We start from the raw sequence: 13,232 nt of genomic DNA, 5'->3' as shown, positions 1-13,232 counted from the left end.
CTGAAAGGTCAGACTACATCCAACACATCTCCACAAATCAGCCCTTGCTCGGGGCTCTGTCTTCATTCCTCTCTGTGGGCTGTGGAGTCATCTCCCCAGCTCTGGTATTGAGCACTGACCAAGTCATCCTGGGGTATAAGCAGTCTCCTGCAGATTCTGCCTCAGGCCCCTTCATGGGCATATGATATGTGCATGCTCTGCAGTTCCTTCCTCAGGTTGAACTCCTTTAGCCTTATATGAGGCCCATGTGTTCATTAAGTTATCACCTGACCCTGATTAGTCCTGCCCCCTTTGGCTAAGAAGCAACTAATTAATTACAACACAGGTATAGTACCTGTGACTGACTGGCTTTTAACCCTTTTAGCCCCTGCTGGGGCTTTGCCCCATCGAAGAGAATAACCAACATGTCCCATTAAATCACCTACTTCTCCACGGTCCTTGTCATTACAACAAAATCAAGCCAGAAAACTCAGTCCCACTAAACTCCTTGATAAACCTCTTCCAACCAGCCCCTTGTGGTCCATTTACATGCCGAAGCAAATGAGTGCTGCACTGTATTGGTGGAAGAGGCATTAGTTCTCTGCTGGCATCACTAAAGGGAAAAAGAAGAATGTCAGTCCTTGGAAAGAATCAGCGCTTCAATCTCATCCATTAAAAATCATCTAGGTTCTTCCATGTCTGACTCGGCTGGCATCCAGGAGTTGTCTGTCCCAGAAAGGAGGTCTAATAGCTTGCCCTGGCTTTCTTGCCTCAGAGTTTTGCATCAATGGATGAATAATTTACTTTGATAATTAAACTAGCATAAATACAATGCATAGTAAGGGTGAGGAAGTGAGTTTTTTGGGGAGAGAAAGAACCCTGGCTCAATGTGTTCTAGGCGCCTTGGGCAGTTAATACCCTCTACTAGCAAGAATTGCTGCTGATCAAGGGCATTTACGGTTTGCAGACTGTGATTTGAAGAAAAAAATTAACCTTTTTAGAAGTGTTGCCTCAATTAAAGTATCTTTCCCCATCTACAGCGAAGTGTTTGACAGCTGGCAGGTTGTTGCAGTCATTGGGATCATGCGACATCTTACACTTCACGACATGGCATAGTGGAATTAGGCTGTGGAAGAGCTTGCCACAAGATATCATTGGGGCCTAGAGCTTAGCAGGATTGAAAGGATTGGCTGTTGCTATTAACAATGGAAACATCCACAGCTACAATACCAAGGACTGAAAAAAAAATTCCTAGAATTTGGAAGGGACAAACTCTCATGCATCAAGGCATCTGCCAACGTCTAATTAATGGGGCTTAGGAAAACACTTCCGCTCTGGGCAAGTTATTCCTTAACTACCTACTACAGGGTTTCTTATACCTTCCTCTGAGACATCTGGAACTGGTCTCTTTCACAGATAGGATCCTAGACTAGACGATTCCCTCATCTGATTCAGTCTGGCACCACCTATATTCCAGTGCTATTTAACTGAGATGTTTCAATATAAGAGGCAATTTTCCTCCTCTTTCTCTTGCTTGCCTCCTTTAGTGAACTGGGGACAGCTATATTCTTGTGGATTCAGGGTGGGGCTGGCAATCAGCTGGCCTGGGCTCTAATCCTGCCCCTGCCACCAACTCACTGACTGACATAGCTAGCGAGTCAGTCCTGCAGCCTTTCCTCACATTACTTCCATAGGATTACTCAGGTGAGAAAGGATTGCACGATCAGCCCTTTAGCTCATGTACCCCATCTGTCAAATATGGGGATAATAAAACTTACCCACCTTTATAAAGTATTTTGAGAGCTGCAGTTGAAAGCCATGTGGAAGTGCTAAGTATTAACCATGTCATGTTCATAACAGATAACCTCAACTGGATTGAAGATGAAGCTAGATGTATTTAGACTAGACCTAAGGTACAGCCAGGGAAATTAACCGTTAGGACAACTGGCAATTTTAAAAGCAAGACCATGTTTTTTCTAAAAAGATACCTTCTAGTTCAAACAGGAATTAACCCAGGGAAGTCCTGTTATGCAGGAGGTCAGACAAGATGATCGAAGTGACTTTATAATCTCTGAATCCACATTACTATCGACACTGAAGAACGAAAGTCATCCCATATTTTAACTCTAATGGCTCCAGTTTGTTGAAGGACCAGGCACACCACTGCCAGTGGTGCTGGCTGGAGCTTTTAATGATGTATCTGGGGCTTTCATCCCTTGCTTGGTATTAATTTTTTTTTTAAGAGCTCTTGCTGTGTTTTGTTCGCAGTTTAAAAACAGGGCAAAGCATTTTCTTCACATCCATGCCTTCCACCTTCCCCAGCTACACACATCGCTCAGCAGGACTGACCAGCATGTGAGCATTTGCTCTCTGCTCCTCTCACAAACCACGGGAAGCTTGACTTAACTGCTCGGATGGGGAGAGGGCAGCCTGCACATAAACTGGAGGGGATGACTCAGAGGCTGGCTTACCAGTCATTTCAGTAAACACATGTTTACAGACAGCCCTTTCAACTCCACTAGCTGCTGGTGGTTTTTCTTGGCCTGATGGAAGGTGACAGTCAATGAAAGAACCTCAGTAGTTCAGGAAGGATTCTCAGGTCCTCCTGATGGAAAGTCAGATTACATGAGAGCCGACATTGTTCATGAAGGATCGCCAGGAGCTCTTGTGCTGGGAAGGCAGCCTAGCGCACACGCATGAGGCCATCTCGTTCTAGCAGCTAACTTCCAAGCAAATCGGCCCTACATTTCACTCCCTCGCTAAGGCCCACAGAGCCCTTCTTTTCTTAAAGGCCCCTTGACATTGTAACCAGCTCCTCCTGCTTTGTACGAAAGAAAAGTCACTTTCGGAAGAGCGCGTTGGTGAAAGAAGAGAGACTTTTCTACATGGGGAAATAACTTTTCCTAGGTTTGCCACAGCGTATTCATTTGTCTTGGGGGATTATTGATTTTTGAGCTGCTGCAAAAGCATGAGCAATTAATAGGATCCAACCATCCAATTCTGTGTGGCTGTTATAGAGCACAGGTTATTTATTCTCATTACTTAGGATTTAAAAAAGGGGGTGGGGAAGGTGACATGACCCAAGCTTGGCTTAGTTGTTCATGTGCTCAGAAATTAAGGTCACTGCAGAGAGCGCCCATCAGTGACTGCTGGAAAGTGCAGTAAAATCTTGCTGCTACTGCTCTGGAACGTGGACTACACGGCCCCGGGTCTTAGAGTAGCTGCCCCTTCAAGGATCCTTTGTCTGGAAGATAGAAACAAGAGCCAGGGATATTGTATAAAACTGGAGTGAAGGTCAGTTTCACTTTGTCTTTATTGTCTCATTATTTCCTGAGAGGGGGGACATGCTCCACCTGCCCCCGCAGAAGATCTGCCACTAGGAAGATGACCACTTTCCTCTGTCCTTTCCACCTCTGTGTGGGACTGCAAACCCATCACCCCCTACGTACCTAGACGGATCAGTGCTCAAGCATCCCGCCCGTGCACACCGCCTGTAAAACTCACCTCTGACAAAACATGTCTATTAGACATAAGCCTATTAGTATTTCTGTCCCAGAGATGAGACTAGTGGGGTTTGACTATAATTTAGCGTGTGAATGGTCCAGCATCCCCTTCCTCCTAAAGCCTCATCTAGGTAGCTTTCTCCAGGCTAAGCGCTGTGAGTGAAAGATGGAAGCAGATGGAGAGGAAGTATAGTTAGCATTCATTCATTGACTATGTTGTACAGGCTGTCAGAACTAATGAATTTTTATGACAGACGGGCAGCAATCAGCTTTCTGGTGTTATTTATCTTTTTCGCTTCTGGTTCCGCACTCCTGGTGATTTTTCATTCATCTTTAAAGATGCCAAGATGACGAAGCACAGGATCCACCTATCCAGAAAACTAGCAAATTGTATCAATGCATAAATGTAATTAACGGTCGCCCGGCATGAGTAATGAGCAACTGTTATGCAGAATAGTCTCGGATTCCCCCCTCACCCCCCCACCTCCACTTTCCAGCTGAGTTTCCAAAAACTTCAGGAACATCCATTAATGGGGCTTTAATTCCTCCCCCTCCTGCCATCTCTCCTCACACTACAACAGATGTTTGCAAAGACGTTCCTCAAACAGAAGGCATTCATGGATGGCGTTGTGGGCACGGACTGCCTCCCGCCCCGTTTCGCATCATTTATTACGAAAGGTGCCAGCTAGGCATGACAGATTCATTTGTAATAGCTTTGTAGTAGATGATGCAAATTGATGTAAAGCATATGAGTGAAGCTAGCTTCGTTCTCCACCTGTTAATGACAGGAGCCGCTGGGGGAAAAATGTCTCTCTGAATTCATGCACAAAGTATCTTTCTTATGTAACAGTGAAGGTTGCCAGATGCCTAGTGTACTTGATACAAAAGCAAAGAAATTAAAAGTTGAGCCACCTAAGAGTTCCTGCCATGCAGAGGAACACACGTTACTGTATTAAGACTACTGTACACCATACAACAACCTGAACTGAGCCCCAGTGTTGACGTTAAAAGGTGAGGTTTTCAGAAGCACTCAGGTAACTCTGCTTCTATTGCAGTCCCTTGATTTTCCCCATTATCATCAGTGAGAATAAAGTCAGGCTAGTTGCTGAATGTCTTGAAAATCTTTCCCTAAAATGGCATCTTTAGGTTTCAGAGTTAACAACTACATTGAAATGAATGAGGCATTTAACACCTCTTGGAGCCATTGTTTCAAGCTGTCTGCAGACTCAGGCAGACAATACTGCACTGGTTACATTTGGGTCATAATTTCAAGTTTTTCCTCGCAACCGTGAGGGCTAGTGACACAAGAATCAGATTCTCAGCTGGTGAAAAATCAATCTATTGACTTCAGTGTAGCTACCCTGATCTACACCAGCTCCCTCCGATTCTTCAGCATCCATTCAACAAAGATATTAGTCTATGAACATCCTGAGGGGGAAGAAACAGTGATGATAATAAAGTGGACATCGATTTCTAAAACTACCAGAGCTTCTCGGACTGTGGTTTGGGGTGAAATTTGGCATTTTTGGGGTTTGTAGCTTTTTAGCTAAAGGGAGACAAATAAAAATGGAAATCACTGGGGCAAATTGCTTAAAGGTCTCATTTGTAATTAGTTTTAACTGATAAACTAAATAGCAGATTTACTCAAAAATCTCCAGTTTACCCATAGATGATGGGCTATATGTTTGGGCAAGTCACGCTGTGTTCTTTATACAGAATGAAGTGGCAGAATACCTGCTTTAAGTGAAAAACTCAACACAGCCTTAACTATGGAGTCACCAGGACCTCCATAATATGATAATTGACTAAGGCTTCCTCCGTGCTTTATCAAGAGATATTACACTTCCCCTTACTGGGGCAAGAAGAGGTGAGGAAGGAGAAGATGGGACTTCTGTAGTAGCTAGTAATTGCCATCCCCTTAATGTCCAGAGGGGTCACTGTTGAGTGACATAAGGATCAACTTTTTTCAAGGGATGAGTGGGTTTCCTTAGCACTTCTCCCTTCCCCAGGGAGGAAATCACAGGCACCGTGGCTAGTCTGCCAGGCCAGTCTCTTTACTTACAGCTTTGCCTCTTTGCAATGAGAACATAGGCAAGTTCGGTAGCCGAGGGCCTGACCCTCAGAGACATTGAACCCCAGCAAATCCCACGAATCGGAGATGCTGGAGAATTGCCATTGTTGGGGGTGTGGGGGAGGAAGAGGCCAAAATGGAAATGAAATATTTCAGAATTATTGAAACAAAATGTCTTGCTTGACTGCAAATGGAAAAAAAACCTCTCTCCTTAGCATATCACAGCAGAGTCAAGGCATCTGTTTAAACAGCCCAGCCTGAAACTAATGTCAATGGAGGGCCTGTTTCAAGATGGACCATTTAAAACTAATGCACTGGCCTGGCTGGGGAAAGGCACAAGCACCCTCTGCCCTCCCTCCTTTATTGAGGAGTTTGGAAAAGGGCCAGATAGGAACAGAATTTTTGATGCAATCACATTAGGGAAAAATTCTCCCCTGTGCAAATCCACGCCAGTGCCATTTATCTGCTTGATTATTGTGTGCTTTTAGGGCTTTCACAGGTGTTGCACTCTCCCCTTCACCTCTCAAGAAGCCTGAATTGCAGTTTCATTCCTTGGATGTCTGAAGAATTCCTCACCTGCCAAGTGAAAATATGCGGCTTCCCCTTGGCTGTAATGGAATGTCTCTGAATCCCCAAGACAGATACCTCCAGCGCTGAAATGATACCTTCAGAGGGAAAACTTTAAGAGCCTCTTAGTACATTCATGGAGACAAGAGTCCTCTTTAAGGATTTTCTGCCCCGAGGTCCTCAAAGTTTTTTCCACTCAACTCCCGGCAAGAAAGAAATGACAAACGTAAAACTCAGGAATTTCTTGGGGATGGGAGACCCCAGGACTGAGTCTTCAGGGCCAGCCTCATCTCCTCCCATTCGTGCTATGGCTAGAATTACAACCATTTGCACCAGTTTGCATCGGAAGGGAGCTGTGGGTATATGAAGACTTTTCCTAGGAACAGTGAAAGGATGAGAGCAGTAAGGAGCCAATACAGGGGATTTTGAATTTGTAGCTCTCAGTTGTCTAAGTTCTGGCCTGGCCGATGTGACATAGCTAGTGATGAAGTTCCATCTGAGGATCTCAAAAGCACCGTGTGAACATTAAGCCTCACAGCTGGGTAAATATTGCTTTTCACAGAGGAGAGTGTAAATGGCCCTTGGCTGTTATCTTAGGATCTGAAACAATGTGCATTGAAATCAGTGGAAAACCTCCCATTGACTTCAGTGGATCAGGCCCTTAGTTAGTTCTATCAGATTGGAGAAATCTGACCCACCGGGTCCCCCCACTGGATCCGGTAAGGACAGTTTGATTCCAAGACTCCATTTTCTGAAGAGAGACAACCAGACACAGAGGGTCTGCCATATACTCAAAGGGGGTAGGACGACTCACCATTTCCGATGCTAACATTGTCACAAAGACCTTAATCCCTCTGGAATCTCAGGCCCAGGATGCATTGCTGCCTCTGCAATTAATTGGCGGATCAGCATTCATCCCTGTAAGATCACAGCTCCCAATAAGGAAACAGAGCAAGAGACTATGCACAAAACCTGCCCTAACCAGTCCATTACCCTTCCCCTGCCCTGCCCAGCCTCAGCCAGTTCCCTTTTACAGTACATCCTGCCCTCCTTTCAGTCCCATTTACCAGGGAGGGAGGCAGGATTTAGTTTGGGAAGCCAGCAGGGGAGGGGTTGTCAGACGCAGGACACCCAGCAGTATTATATCCTCTGTTTGTTCTGGGAAGGGGGATTTTTTGTAGTTGGTCCTCATTGCTACAGAGGACTACATGACAATTCCTGGCCGCCCACATTTACAAGGTTTAATTCTCTAATTGAAATTTCATGGAAAGGCTGCACCGTTCTGATTAGTTGCCCCAGTGTGAACGTTCTCTCATAACATAGACATCTGCCCTCTGGACTAACCTTTCTGGAAGCTGCATCAGAGTAATGCTAATAAAAATATCCATCTGTGCTTAAAGGTAAACAATGCATTAATATACCAAGCTGTGGCTTAGATTATATTAGAGTCAGCTTTAATGATATTACACATCTGTTAGGATGTATTTCCCATCCGAGCCATCTCTCTCTCGCTCTTTTAAAATATCTTTATATGAAAAAATGTGAGAGCATTTCCCTCTGAGAACTTAGCATGCGTCACGGAAGCAACTGGCCCTGTTCCGAATGCCTGCTTTGCCCCAGGACACCACGCTGCGAGAGGTCCCTGGAATTAGGGTCTGTAATTTAAAACATTATTGGACTTAGAAGTAAATGATCCACAGCTCTCTGCTTAGGTTTCAGAGCTCGTTCAAAGGCAAGTTTCTTCCCTCCCTTGGCAGCGGCGTGAAAAATATTTCAAAACCCCAGTAACCAGACATTACTCGGAGTGTCTGCAAAATATTAGGGAGAGATGGGCAGGTGGTGAGTTCTAGCCTTCGACAGCATTTCAGGGGCATTTCAAGGTTTCCAGCAATGCTTTTCAGAGTGTAGGAAGGCATCCATTCACCACAGGTGTGCACCTCCTTGTGGCTGGATCTGGGAATTAGTTCTCGCCCCCTCTGGCATCCTCTTCCATTGGCTGCTTTCTCTTGCTGTGACTCAGGGTGCTCCCTCTTTGTGACTCAGCTCACTGGCCAGGTCGCCGTAGTGGAGTTCTCCCTTTCCCAGGTAACAGAGGCCCACCGGACAAGCTGTCCAGACACTGTTTCAGGCAGTTTGCCATTCCGACTCCAGATCCTGCGCTGCCTTCCCACTGGCTGGTTAGGGAACCCAGGCCCTCCCGCTACTCTGAGTTCCAGCCCAGGGACCCAAGGAGTAGCAGTCCAGGTCTGCTCAGTCTTAGTCCCAATTGCTGTTTTCATGGGCTCCTTCCTACCTCACCTCTCTATCTCCTTGCCTTTCCTTAGGTCTGCCACCGGAGCATCTTCTACTCCCCCTGGCTAAGTCAGTCCTCTTGACAATGTATTGAATTCCCCACTCCAGGAGAGAGCCCCCTGGTTTACTTTCCCTCTATCTCACCTCCTGGCCAACTCCCTTGCCTTCTAGAGAATAACTGCAGATCTTCTCCCTGCAGCCTCTTCCTGGTCTAACTTTTTGGCTTTTATACTCCTAGCCTAGCCCTCCCACAGCTGGGCTTCATCTGCCATTGGTGCTTATCAGGCCCTGGCTCCCCTCCAGGTGCTTCATATAAAGTTAATTTGCCTCTTTTGGCCCCCATTATTCGTGGGTGTGGACACCTCACACAGAGCAGAAAGGAACGAATGCCTCCAGGCTTTTGTTTGCATGGGGTCAAAATGGCATCAGGATGCCAGCACTTGCGAATCACAGGCAATTTGGTCCCCTTTTCTTCAGCTTTACAATTCGCAAACAGCAGGGAAACGAATTCATTTTAACAAGAGATTTCAGTTTCATTCTAGATGCTCAGGAGGTCCTTTCCGCCCTTAAACTCTACAACTAAAGAGACAACCCACACATCTAATGTCTAAACTGTTTCTTATTAATTCTGTTTTTAAAACCATGGTCTTAGATCCACATGAGCTGTCTCAGGGAAGAGCGTAGAACTAGGAGGAAAGTAAACCTGGGGCAAGTCACTTTCCCTCTCTGTGTGTCACTTTCCCCATCTGTAAAATGGGGATAATCCTGGCCTGTTTTCCAACTTCATAAGGAGCTTAATTCTAGAATAAATACTACTAGCACTTGGCTGATACATACTGCTTTTCAGTCACAGATCCCCAAGTGCTTTACAGAGTAGATAAGGATCTTCATCCAAGTTCTACAGATGGGGAAAGTCCTTCTGAATGTTTGAACTTAACTTCCTAAAGGTAATCCCATGTTTAGGCCTATTTGAATTGGGAGAAGTTAGGGAAGTGGAGAGGTGGGGGGTTGGTTCAGGCCAACAGGATGGCTAGAGACTGTGATGGGATTGGGGATGTAGAGTTTTGGTTGTACAAGAAGCCTGAAAAAAAGGAGATATATAAATCAACCTGAAGCCCCAGAGAGGATGTGTGCGTGTGTGTGTGTGCGTGTAAGGTGTTTGTTTTTTGTTTTTGGCTTAACTAAAACACCCTTTGAAGTTTCCCTCTTGTTAAACAGCGTCTGTCCATGCCCATGCCCCAGTGCCATTAAACAACAACAATTTCCCACCCACAGTGACAGTAGTGGCATGGGACTCTTATTACAAGTATAAAATGGTACCAGCATTTCCTGGGAGGTAGGTTGTCTAGTTTGTTGGGTACTGGACAGTCAAGGCACCATGGCTTCCACTCACAGCTCTGCCACTGGCCTACTGGATAGGTCACTTCTCTGTGCCCCTTCTTCTGCTCCCACCCTTTGCCTGTCTTGTCTATTTAGATGGCCAGCTCTTGGAGGCAGGGACTGTGGTTTTGTCCTGTGCCTAGTGCAATGTCAGTTGTGGCCTCTAGGCATTACTGGAATACAAATAATAAATGGTAACAAACAATGGGCCAATGAGCACTGGATTTTAGTGGGTTCCACTGCACCTACCATATGCATGGCCTGCTCAGACCCACAAATTATTGCAGATGATTGCTTTCTAAACCGAAGGGTTCTGGGTCAATTGGATAAATAGCTGGACTAATGCTGCTCATCTGAAGTTTTTGAGATGCACCCATTCCTGGCACTAGATAGTTCTGTAGCCTCCTACCTGTTTGGTGCCTGGGAGATTTCTTCAGAGAAGTCTCTTCCCTTCCGCTCCCTTGCACACGAAATAACCCCAACCCCTGCTCACTGGTTTTTGTTCCTTTCCATTCTGATAAGTGGATAATTGAAGATAAGCCAGTTGTACTTGAACTAATTTGCTTGGTACACACAGGAAAGTTCATTAAAGTGAGAATTCCATCATGTACTCATTAAACAATAGAGTTCCATACGTGGTGCGACTTGATTAATTGAAGCGTGCTGCCTGAGCAAAATGAGGATTTTTCACTTTTAATTAGTGAACTGCACTGTCACACCTACCGGGGAGGGTACAATGGATTGCTTAATATCAAAGGCCTCGCTGGATGATGATAATATAATGGCTTCTAACGAGGCCCAAATATTTTTCCTCTATGTAACTTTTACTCCAGACAGGAGCAGCAGAGGATGATTTCTCATTTCCTGCTGGCCCTAGCAGCTATGTCTTCACCACATGTTTCCTGAAAAATATTCCTTTTTGAAACTTAAAATGTTGGGGTGATTTGAATTCTCCTGAAAATGAGGGCTTGGCAGCTTGAATTTGCTTGAGTCAAGCTTAGTGCAAAAAAAGACATTGTGGTAGGTTCCTTCCCAAGCATTTCCCAATCTCGTTATTCTACTCATAGGCCCCCCAGTAGGTCTGCCTGGGGACCTTCTTCTGCTCCAGTCCTGCGTTGCTGTACAGCTCTGCCGCTGCACCTCAGTCAGTCCTGACCAGTCCTGGTCCTGTTAGAGATGGGCCGGAACTAATCACAAATGAGAATAACCTCTGAATTTTGAGATCAGAATCCTCTTTTGACAGCAAAGAGGTTGAGGTCAAAGATTGTGTCCAACTAAAATCCCAGGATTCAACAACCCACCCCGCCTCCCCTGCCTATAGAGCATTTGAAATCTGGACTCCGATTGGGAGCTGGATTCTGTGGCTTCGTTCCCATTTCTGGTTCTAGCCGTGGCCCACCTCCCTCCCGTCCCCAGCGATGTCAGTGTGTGATGGCTGCCTTCCTGGCAGGCATACCAGGGATTAAAGCAGGGATCTCCAGGCCGAAATGCATGAGCTGCTATAACTCGAGCTAAAGAGCCAAGACTTTGTAATTGGGGTATCATCATCTGCAAATGAACACAGAGAGGGACCGGTAACACACTCCCCAGTGGGTTCCACGTGCCACCAGTCCTGCCATGCAGCACTCCTGCAGTTCCAGTCTTGAGTTTCTCCTGAACCAAAACCCCAACTGTGATGAGCTGCGTTTGGTTTTTAAGACATAGACAAACAGCTGCCAAAGATATTTTCTCCTGTGACCTACTCTGGGGATGGGTTGAAGCCAGGCCCTCAGTGATGGAAACCTTTTCCTTGCATTCACCATCTCAGGGGCCTGGCTTACCCAGAAACAGTCTTCTGCGAATGGTTACACGGACGCTAGACGGAGCACCGACGCTGCCAATTGAACACCCAAAACAGCAAAACAAGATGCTGATCTCTTGTGGTGGGCTAACTAACGTCCTAGGATTTAGCGCTTAAAATAGTCCTGGCAGGAATGAGAGAGCAGCTACACTCGCTATTTTAGTACCAAGACCGAACGCTCAGATTTTGGTCAGATTTCCCTGCCAAGAACCTCAACTGAAATATTAAGTTTTTCAAAGAGCTTGCTTTGCCAAGCATTGCAGTTTGGGCTGGACAGACTGTCAGCCATTGGATAGACACAAATCAATGCTTCCTACAGTCTCTCCCCAGGAAAATAAGAATGAAATTCAGACAGGGTGGGCTGGATGACCCAGGAGATTGCTCAGGGGATATAAAACCTTTCATCCATAGGTCAGCAGCAGTTTAAACCCAGCCTAGAGCACTAGTGATTCAGAGCCGTTAGCATCTGATGGCTTCAAAGTTGACATAGGAAAAAAAAAGCTATTTGGTGGCATCTCCAGCACAAAGCCATTGGCTCTGCTGGGCACCGTTGATAGCTGTCTTTGCACAGAGGCCAAGAACCGAAGGGGCCATGGAGTCCGAAATGCCCATGCTCTCTTAGAAGTGGTTCCAGAGGTCAGAGTTGTGTCGTGTTGGCCAGCCACTCTGGGGAAGACTGCTCAGCTTCTGCCCACGTAAAATCTATTCGGGGGGTAAATGGAGGGTTTCGGTCTCCAGCCTTTTCATAAGTGTTAACAGTCCATTAAAAACTTGCGGAGTAACAGAAGCTCCTCGCCAAAGTGAGCCTCTCCACAGCTCCAGGTGCTCTTGACATGCATTTACAAATCATACAACAATGTAGGCGTTACAAACATAAATAAGCCAAAGCAGCCCCAGATTGGTGAGCGAGGAAGGGTGGTCTAGTGGTTAAGGCTCTAGCCTGAGGCTCTAGAGATCTGCTACAGACTTCCTGTGTGGACCACAGATATATCACTTAGGGTATGTCTATGCTGCAGCTGAGGAAGTTGTCCACACTCAATCAAGCTAGTGTGCTAAAAATAGCAGTCTATCTACCGTGGATATATATATATATATATATATATACCCAAGATCATAAGAACGGCCATACTGGGTCAGAGCGATGGTCCATTTAGCCCAGAATCCTGTCTTCTGACAGTGGTCAATGCCAGGTGCTTCAGAGGGAATGAACAGAACAGGCAATCATTAAGTGATCCATCCCCTGTCACCCATTCCCAGCTTCTAGCAAACAAAAGCTAGAGACACTTCAGAGCATGGTTTTGCATTCCTGGCTAATAGCCATTGATAGACCTATCCTCCATGAATTTATCGAGTTCTTTTTTTAACCTCATTATAGTCTTGGCATTCACAACATCCTCTGGCAAGGAGTTCCGCAGGTTGACTGCGTGGTGTGTGAAGAAATACTTCCTTTTGTTTGTTTTAAACCAGCCATGGGTTGCAGGAAGGTTGTAAGTGGATTGTGTGTCCAGTGCGGAGGGGAGGCACTGGGAGCGGGTCTTGGAGAGAGAGCCCCGCCCCATACTCAACCTGCAGTGGTGGCTCCTGTTCTCTGGGGCTGGAC

The 13,232-nt window shown here is 45.9% G+C and overlaps 1 long non-coding RNA gene across 2 annotated transcripts; it reads right to left on the bottom strand.

Annotated features, from left to right (window-relative positions):
* Window positions 1–2,055: 2,055 nt before the first annotated feature.
* Window positions 2,056–10,255, bottom strand: LOC137152907 (uncharacterized). 2 transcript variants are annotated; one of them, XR_010919652.1, is made up of 3 exons: window positions 10,202–10,255; window positions 6,935–7,038; window positions 2,056–3,223 (listed from the first exon to the last, which is right to left on the bottom strand). It is a non-coding gene; the product is annotated as an uncharacterized lncRNA (long non-coding RNA). The 2 variants fall into 2 exon arrangements; XR_010919653.1 differs by lacking the exon at window positions 10,202–10,255 and adding an exon at window positions 8,557–8,605.
* Window positions 10,256–13,232: the final 2,977 nt, after the last annotated feature.

This window comes from Emydura macquarii, unplaced genomic scaffold (genome assembly GCF_026122565.2).
Source record: "Emydura macquarii macquarii isolate MOO-44397 ecotype Brisbane River unplaced genomic scaffold, CSIRO-AGI_Emac_v2 contig_1230, whole genome shotgun sequence".
Classification (NCBI taxonomy): domain Eukaryota; kingdom Metazoa; phylum Chordata; order Testudines; family Chelidae; genus Emydura; species Emydura macquarii.
The sequence above is the reverse complement of the archived record's forward strand: the minus strand, read 5'-3'. Positions and strand labels throughout refer to the sequence as shown.